Source organism: Akebia trifoliata, chromosome 2, assembly GCF_017979445.1.
Source record: "Akebia trifoliata isolate Shusen 1 chromosome 2, ASM1797944v1, whole genome shotgun sequence".
Taxonomy (NCBI): domain Eukaryota; kingdom Viridiplantae; phylum Streptophyta; class Magnoliopsida; order Ranunculales; family Lardizabalaceae; genus Akebia; species Akebia trifoliata.
In genome coordinates this window covers 18448394-18458208 of record NC_141376.1, presented here as the reverse complement: position 1 = coordinate 18458208, position 9815 = coordinate 18448394, and the positions used below count along the sequence as shown (strand labels likewise).

The window sequence follows — 9815 nt, the reverse complement described above, 5'->3', positions numbered from 1 at the left end:
CCTCTAACTTGTTTTAATTACCATTCCATTTGGAAATATACTTACTTTCTAATTGGATCAATCCAGCCCTTTACGTGTACAAAAAGAAAAGTGAGAAAAAAGAATAGGTATTCTAGAAGTACAAAAGAAATTGTTAATAAGATTTGTTAAAATATAATCCCCCCTCCAGAAAAAAATAAAAAATAAAACAACAAAAAGATGAAAGAGAAAAATGTTCCACAATGTACAATACCACCTCAAGCATGTAAATGGATACAATCTATGTTCTGCTCATCGTGCTTGATCCTTATATGTTACTTGTTGAACAACTATAATGCAGATAAGATCGAAATGGCTCGTGACTAAGAGGAAGTGGCCTGTCTGGTAATTTGGGTATATCTATATCACCTTCCAGCATCTTGAAAACCTTTGCAATGGTAGGCCTAAAAGCAACAATAACATGCGCGCAAAGAATCCCAACAAGCACAAATATCTCCATAATCCCTCTCGGTTCTTTTTCCCTTATCAACGCATCAAACACATCTTCTATTTGCCTGGATTTGATGAGCGCCCAAGCCCAATCAATAATCAACAGTGCGGTTGGAGATGATATATCAAGAACCTTTCTCCCACTCATAACCTCAAGAATTACGATTCCGAAACTATAAACATCACTTTTCTCTGTCAACTGCCCGTAGAGAGCGGACTTGGGGGACTAGATAGCCGTAAGTACCTGCAACTCAGGTGGTAAGATGCGATTGGTCTTCTTTACTTTGTTTGGCTAAACCGAAATCTGCCACTCTCACCTTCATTTCGGAGTCCAAGGGTATGTTAGTGGCCTTAATATCTCTATGGTATATAGCCAGTTTGATTCCATAGTGCAAGTAAGAGAGACCATTTGCCATGCCTATGATTATGTTCTTGTGCTGAGGCCAACTTAAATGGTTCTTATTATCGTTATTAGAGCCAGAAAAGAAGAGATGATTGTCGAGGCTACCATTGTGCATATAATCTTTGTTTACCTTTCAAATGATTGCTAGTTGCACAACATCGACGAAGAGGGAGGAGATTCCTATGCTTAATGGTGCTGATGATCGCAACATCGTATGAGAATTCTTCGTCCCTTTTCAAATCCAAATCAAGAATCTTCTTTACGGCAACCTTAGTCCCATCTGATAGGGTCCCCCTGTACACCACCCCATATCCACCTTGACCTATAAGATTCCGTTGTGAGACCCATCTGTGGCATGTTCAAGCTCCCCAGATCAAAACCATATCGCACCCATATTAGAACATCATTTTCAATCCATCATCTTCGATCTCTTCTTGAAAATCCTTAATTTTTCTATCCAAGGATCTATCCTTTTCTACCACAAAAAGATCCTATCATGTTCTTGATGTTTGAAGGTTGAAGGAGATAGAGAATCACTTAAGGTTGAAGATGAGGGTAAAAAATATGAACCCCTAACCCCCAAAGATTGGTGAGATGGCCAAGACCACCTCTTGAGTTCGAATTACCTTTAAGGGCCATCTTTGAGAATTTCCCAAAAAGTACCTAGTGTGCATGGGGGGAGGGAACTGCACATGCCCTGAGCATTAGTTAGGTGATGTAAGAGGCTTAGATACCATTTTCAAATAAATAAACCCTAAGATTGAACAAGATTGATTTTGTGGAGAAATATAGGTTTTTGGCTAGAGGTCTCTTATAGAAGACCTAGGTCAAGGGGTATTTCATAAATTTGAAAACATAAGGGGTGTCTCATATATTCACCAAAACATGAAGAGGGTATGTCTAAATCACCCAAAATTATATATATATATATATAGGGAAATGTTCAGCACCCTAAGTTTTACCACACACTTTAACAACCGTTTTTGTCCTACATGGGTTAGAAGTTTTGGAATGAGCTGATTTTTGGTGAGGATGATCTCTATGATTAGAAGATCATCCTCCCCAAAAATCAGCCCAAAAACCGTCCATTTTTTGTAAATCAATTTTGATGGGGTTAGAAGTTTTGGAATGAGCTGATTTTTGTGAGGATGATCTCCTCACCATAGAGATCATCCTCACAAAAATCAGCTTATTCCGAAACTTCTACCCATGTAAGACAAAACGCGTTTGTTAAAGTGTGTGGTAAAACTAAGGGTGGCGAACGGGACCCATATATATATATATATATATATATATATATATACCACCAAACAAACAGTTGAAATAGGAGGGAATCCCGTAGGGTCTCAAATTCAATGTATCCAATTTCAATCGTTAGTTTGATGCTTGAAGTAATATGAAATTTCAATGGGTGTACTTTTCCAAGTTTACCAATTTTAATTGGTCAAAGTTTCTTACCCAAAGCCAAAACTTGAACAGAGCACCATGTACAAGTCTGTGGCATTGGGACACCTAACATACAGTTTCTAATCCTAATTCTTAGAATCATCAGGCTGAGATGTTTACTGCAAGGGAAGACAATGGATCGGATCATACCCAAAATCAAATCTCTTTCGGGTTTCAATATGGACCGACATACTGTTCGGTTAGTTTTGAACCATATAATAATCTGTATTGATTAAAATATATATATATAATAAAATAGAAATGAATATTAACAATTTGTGTAGATATATTTTGAAGGATTTGGTTTGGTGTTTGGTATAATAAATTCCTTATCGGATTGATACCAATTCGAATCCGATCCATTGAAAGCTCTGCTTAGTGCCATAATATCGAGACTCACGAGTATCCCACACTCGCACATCCATTACAACAAAATAATAATAATAATAAACAATCGAAAGTCAAAGATTGTTTAATAATAAACAATCAAAAGTCAAAGATTCAACGCATATTTCTTTCATTTTGACCGCCTACAAGAAGGAAGTTTCCTTGTCATCTTACCTAGTTAATTAGAACTTGCAAAAGTAACAAAACGTGCATTTTGAATCCCAGCCAGCCAATGTTGATGTTAACTGCTCTACTTCAAACTTCAAACTTATAAAAACCAAGTCACCTTCTCCTAACAAAGTTGCTTTAGACAAAGAGAAGCAAGAGAACAACATGAACAAGTCACTGTTGTTCTCCTCTCTCATCTTCTTCATCTCCTCCTTTCCCTATACTCATGGTGCCTCCTCTGCTTGCCCGATAGATCTCAGCTATGTTAAAACCTTCCCATGGGACACATCGTTGTGCCGAGAAAACAAGCAACACTGCTGCCAAAGTCTACTTAGTCTCTTTGGTATTGGTCTCGCTCGACACCTCAAAGACACTAATATGTTCCAGCTACCCGACACTGTTTCTGCATCAGCTTGTCGCACTGATCTCCAAACCATGCTTGACGATGTGTCCTTAAACCCATCATTGGTTCCTATATGCTTCAACGATTCAACCCAATTTATTACTAGTAATTCGAGCTGTGTAGGAATAGCTACAACCCAAGATTGGGTGCAAAGGGTTGGTTCGACGACCCAATTGAATGATAATTGCAATGGAGACCTATCAAGCCTGACTTCATGCAACGCATGCCTTGCTGCCGGCATGAATGTGACTGCACATCTGACGTCCCTAGACAAGAATTCCACCAAGTGCTTTTACTTCACTGTTCTCTATGCCGCAGGCATTATTAATGATTTTGGTCCAGAGAACACCAAGACTGCTGCATGTATACTCGGCTTGCCCTTAGCTAAGGCTTCCAAGGGCCTCGATCGAAAAAAACTTAATAAAATTCATCATTGGGTTCATTGGTTCTATCATGGTTGCCGTGATTCTAATTGTATCCATCGTGCTTTATCGTTTTTGGGATAAACGGAGGAAGCATAGAGCGACTCATGGAGAATTCGTGAGCAATGTCAAGGCCAGTTTGAAACCTCATACGGGTGCGATATGGTTTCGATCTGGGGAGCTTGAACATGCCACAGATGGGTTCTCACAAAGGAATCTTATAGGTCAAGGTGGATATGGGGTGGTGTACAGGGGGACCCTATCAGATGGGACTAAGGTTGCCGTAAAGAAGATTCTTGATTTGGATTCGAAAAGAGACGAAGAATTCTCATATGAGGTTGAGATTGTCAGCACCATAAAGCATAGGAATCTCCTCCCTCTTCGTGGATGTTGTGCAACTAGCGATCATTTGAAAGGTAAACAAAGGTATCTTGTTTACGATTATATGCCCAATGGTAGCCTCGACGATCATCTCTTCTTTTCTGGCTCTAATAACGATAATAAGAACCATTTAAGTTGGCCTCTGCGCAAGAACATAATCATAGACGTGGCGAAGGGTCTCGCTTACTTGCACTATGGAATCAAACCGGCTATATACCATAGAGACATTAAGGCCACTAACATACTCCTGGACTCCGAAATGAAGGCGAGAGTGGCAGATTTTGGTTTAGCCAAACAAAGTAGAGAAGACCAATCTCATCTTACTACCCGAGTTGCCGGTACTTACGGCTATCTAGCTCCCGAGTACGCTCTCTATGGGCAGTTGACAGAGAAAAGTGACGTTTATAGTTTCGGAATAGTAATTCTTGAGGTTATGAGTGGAAGAAAGGTTCTTGATATATCATCTCCAACCACACTGTTGATTACTGATTGGGCTTGGGCGCTCATTAAATCCGGGCAAATAGAAGATGTGTTTGATGTGTTCATAAGGGAAAAAGGGCCAAGAGGGATTATGGAGAGATTTGCGCTTGTTGGGATTCTTTGCGCGCATGTTATGGTTGCTTTTAGGCCTACCATTGCAGAGGCTCTCAAGATGTTGGAAGGTGACATAGATATACCCAAATTACCAGACAGGCCACTTCCTCTTAGTCACGAGTCATTTCGAACTTATCTGCATTATGGTAGTTCAACAAGCAACAGATCAGGATCAAGCACAATGAACAGAACATAGATTGGATCCATTTACACGCTTGAGGTGGTATTGTACATTGTGGAACATTTTTCTCTTTTATTATTATTATTTTTTTCTGGAGGGGGATTATATTTTAACAAATCTTGTTCACAATTTCTTTTGTATTTCTAGAATTCCTATTCTTTTTTTCTCATTTTTCTTTTTGCACAGGTAAAGGGCTGCATTGATCCAATTAGAAAGTAAGTACATTGACAAATGGAATGGTAATTAAGACTAGTCCAATTTGAGGATTCAAGTATGTAATCATATTTGCATATATTATTAGACCCTTTGTTTTAGAAATACAATGAATCAACACCTCAAAATGACCTTATCTAGATTTTGTTAAACTCATGTTTCTTGGTGGCCAATTAAGCCTTACGATTTTGATTTTCTAATGAGATGGGTTTCTTATAGAAGGAAATAAAAAAAAATAACATGAAGGTTTTATAAACACCCCAATTTGCACGGACCCACCTCGAAAAGGGCCTACAAAATATGCATTTTTAAGCCCAATTGCTAAAGAAGGGCCTAAAGACCCAAAATAATTTTTTTTTTTTTAAAGAAAAGCCCAAAGACCTTCAAATAGACCGATGGACCCACAAATAACCCTTTTTGTATTTCCTTATACAGCACCATTTTCTAAATCTATTCACTCTTAAACCCCTTCTAAACCCAATTTCCCAATCTATAAAAAATTCCAATTCCCCATCCAATTTGTAACCTAAATCAAATCCAATGTCCAACCCATTATAATTCCAAGCCTCTCTCCATACCACTTCTAAGCCTAATCCCATATCCATGACTATTCTAAGGCCCCAATCAAGGTCCATTAACTCATTTCAAAACCCATTCTAACTACTTTGCCACATGTCATCACCATCTTTGGCCTCCTAAAATCAATCTCATCATCACTTCTACTATCCCTACACCATACCACATGTCCCATAATCTTTCCTGAAACTCATCTCACAAGTCACCCTCCATAGACTTTTCCCTTAATCAACTCACCTAACCCACAAAAACTACATATCCTTACCACTTCGCCACTTGCCACCCTCTCAAAATCAAATTACATAACCTCATTACCTTAGCCATTTTTTCAATCAATCACCCTACTCTTTCTTAACTTGACTTGCATTCAACCAAGGCATGATTGCAAGGTCCAACTCATATGGGTCAAAAAATGATCCAACTACTCCTTTTTCACATTTACCCTCCACTAATCTAAAATCCCAATTTGTTTCTTTCCAAAGTCACATGTCATTTCCCCTCATTTTCTATTTTGGACTTTTGCCCAAAAAGGTGTCCCAAAAATCTATATAAAACCCCAGCTTTCTCCACAAAAAGGTCATGCTTGAACTCCTTCTTTAAAGTCTCAAATATTTCACTCTCTCAATCTCAAATCCCTACACTCAAACATCTTTCCATCTCTCAACTTCTAAAAACAACTCACTCCTATTTTAAAATTTCTACGCCATCAAATTCTCAATCTTAAATCTCTACACCAAAAGATTAAGTTCTAAAAGTTATCCTTAGAAGATTCAAAAGAGCATATTAAGAAAAAAAGATCTCTGGAACAAGGTAGGGTTGAGGACATGATTATGTCGTTTAATTCCCCTTTCTCCTCCTTCCTTCTCCCTCTTCTATCTCTCCCTTTTACTTTTCTTTTTTTGATTTAGAAAATCTTTGGATGCAATGATCACCATCCCCTACTACTAATAGATTGGACATTGACTTAGTCGAAAGTCTAAGGGTTGAAGTCACTTTCCAAAATAATTCACCCACTTTAATGCATACTCACAATTTGCAAACACTACTTCAAATTAATTTTGAGGCGAAAGGTAATTAGGCCCTCCTCATTTTATGAGAGTGGGCCCATAACCATCAAAGCCCACAATTTTCAAAACATGTGTTCCTAACTCAAGACATGAATATGATACCTCTCTAAATGAGGTGATAATCCTCAAGAACTAGGCCAAAATTAACATTCCCTTATGTTTAAGGGTACAAATCTCATATTTTTTGGATTTTTTATTTCTTTTATTTCTTTGAAAAAGACCATGTTTTCAAGGTTACCAATTAAGGTGGAAAGAGAGGGGTGCTTAACACCTTCTCCAATCTCTAATCGAACCCCTTACCTAGACTCTAGGTAGATTGGTTTCTTATCCAATTTTGAGGGTCACTACGATACCAAAAATTGAATTTTCAAAACTACTATCCAGGTGGCCTTTCACACCCTTTTCTAAAAATGAATGGTGGAGACTCCAATTGCCGTAATGCAATCTTTCAAACTTGAAAACTACATAGCTACAACTCCTGACCCCGTTGGGGAAGCTAGTAGGCTAGACCTTTTTCGACTTGCCCATTTTTTAAAAATAAATGTCTTCCTTCTTTTGTTGTTTATCTACTAATGTACTTCTTTGTTTCATATTTCTTTTTTTTTTTTTTTTTGGGGAGAATGCTTATAATATTTATTTATTTATTTTCATTCACTTATTTTGCTTTTGGGGATACAAACTGTGAAGATTAATATACTTTTCAGAAATGCACATACACACATATTTCATCGCCCATTACACAACCACCTATCTCCTATATTCAAAATTATCCCCAGATGCTAGTATTATCCATCCCCTGAGATTGTTATTTTGGGTGGTGAGGAGGAAAATATCTACCCCATTCACCAACATAAGATATGGACACATCAGTGTACATTGAGATTTGAAGAATGGGTATCTAAAGAACCACATATGAACCCGCATCCATCAAAACGAGATTAAAGACGTCAAACACTAAATTTTCAAGTCAAATGTGTATTAATCCCATGTTCCTCTTGTTGTAATTTCCTATGCCCACATAGGCCATTTTGTAAGGTCCATAAAGGAGCCCAAGAAAGAAAGCTTGTTAAGATTTTCTTTTGGTTATTTTCCCTAAGTAAAGGGGAATACACTCTTTTATGTTGTCCATTTTATTATAAAAACTAAAACTGGATAACTCCACCATTCATTTTTAGAAACCAAAATAACCCCATCCTGTTTTGCTTTTGGCTTTGAGGCCTAATAACTTTAGATGAGTCAATTTTGAACCATTAAATCCATCGATTTGTGGCTCTTTGACTAAGTGATCAAACCCTAATTTCCTTCAACATTTCTAAATCAATTTAAAAAAGGGGGTCTTTAAAAACTCTCAAACCTATATTAATGGGCCTCAAGACACCCATTCACTATCCATCCATATAGATCAATCTTACATTTCATTAGTAACCGAAATCGAGTTCGTTCCTCACTTGTCCAAATTGGGTCCACTCTTGAACATCAAATCAAATTAAGTCAATTCTCCTTTGACAACCCAAATAAGGTACAACCGAGATCACTAATTGATCAATCAAATTCTGGGCTATTCATCGCATTCGACCTATATAGGTTCCACTTCCAGTCAAAGAAGTTAATCCTTTTCATCAAATCTAATTAAACTCATCTCCCACAAATGATCCAACTTGCGTTCACTAATTCAACATCCAATCAATAATCCTTTGATTGATCTAAGTCAGAACCAAGGTCAATCCCCCATTCATCGAACCTACAAGAGCTCACTTTCATTCATGACATAAATTAGGTTCAGTAATTCACATCTGATCAAGAATCGTTTGATTGATCTAAGTCGGATTCAAGGTCAATCCCCCATCCATCGCCCCTTTAAGGTTTCACTTTCATTCCCAACTAAAATGGGGAACCCCTTCTTCACCTTCCATCAAAGTCAATTCTATCCTTTATTATCTATCCAAGTTGAATCCAATATCCCATTTAAGCCCAAATCGAGCCCCTCATCACTATTTGACCTAGATTGAGTCCATCAAGTCAAGCCAAATGTCAATCCAAAATAACTTCACTCCCTTATCTTTCCAAGAAAGACATTACCAATGTTCATCGAGTCGAACTTAACCTTAGTAAGATCCAACCCAAAATGGGTTCAAATCCAATAGTTTTCCAAATCAAGAACCACTCATGATCGACCCCAATCAAGTTTACAATCTAGATTTGACCCTAATTAGGTCCACTATCCGAATCATACCGTAATTGGATTCACTAACCGAATCCAACCCTAATTGGGTCCATTATCTAAATCCGACCCTAATTGGGTCCACTATCCGCATTTGACTAATCGGATCTATTAAACAAATCCAACCCTAATTGGGCTACCTACAATCGGCCCCATCCGGTCCATTACCTATGATTGACCCTGATAGATTCCACTATCCATAATCGATCTTAATCGGGTCCATTATCCATAATTGACCCAATCAGGTCTAGTATCCACAATTGACCCCAATCGGGACCATTGTCTTTCACCAACCCTAAATTGGGTCCCTTCACCAACTTTAGATCGGGTCCACAGTCATTCGATCAACCCTAATCGGGTTCATTACCCTTGGTCGACCCCAACCTGGTCTACCATCATTTGATTGACAAACATGTCCACAATCAACAATCAACCGAAACCCAATCGAGTCCATTATTCTCGATCGACCTCTATCTGATCTACAATTCACGATTGACCCCAATAGGTTCTATTATCATTTGGTCATACTAAGTATGCCCATGAATTGGTAGATCATTTCAGTCTTCAGTCTTATAGAACTCACCACAACCCAATAAGCACCACACTCAAGCTTTTAAAAGATATATCTGGCAAAAATATGGATCCGAACCTTTATAGGAGTATGTTTGGTAGCCTTCTCTACTTGACAGCTAGTCAGCTAGACATCTCCTATTCTATTGGAGTCTTTGCCCACTTTCAAGTTGATCTTAAGAAATCGCATTTAACGGTTTTCAAATGAATCAGATGTTATGTAGCTGGCTCTTTCTAGTATGGCTTCTGGTATCCATTTGATTCAACTTCCATTATTGATGGGTACTCCGACACCAATTAGGCCGACAACATTGA

At 38.0% G+C, this 9815-nt stretch overlaps 2 pseudogenes; one reads left to right on the top strand and one right to left on the bottom strand.

Annotated features, from left to right (window-relative positions):
• Positions 1–241: 241 nt before the first annotated feature.
• On the bottom strand, positions 242–2742 carry LOC147409858 (putative receptor-like protein kinase At1g11050 pseudogene; annotated as a pseudogene).
• Positions 2743–2928: 186 nt separating this feature from the next.
• LOC147409857 (putative receptor-like protein kinase At1g11050 pseudogene) lies at positions 2929–5019 on the top strand (annotated as a pseudogene).
• The last annotated feature ends 4796 nt before the right edge of the window (positions 5020–9815 follow it).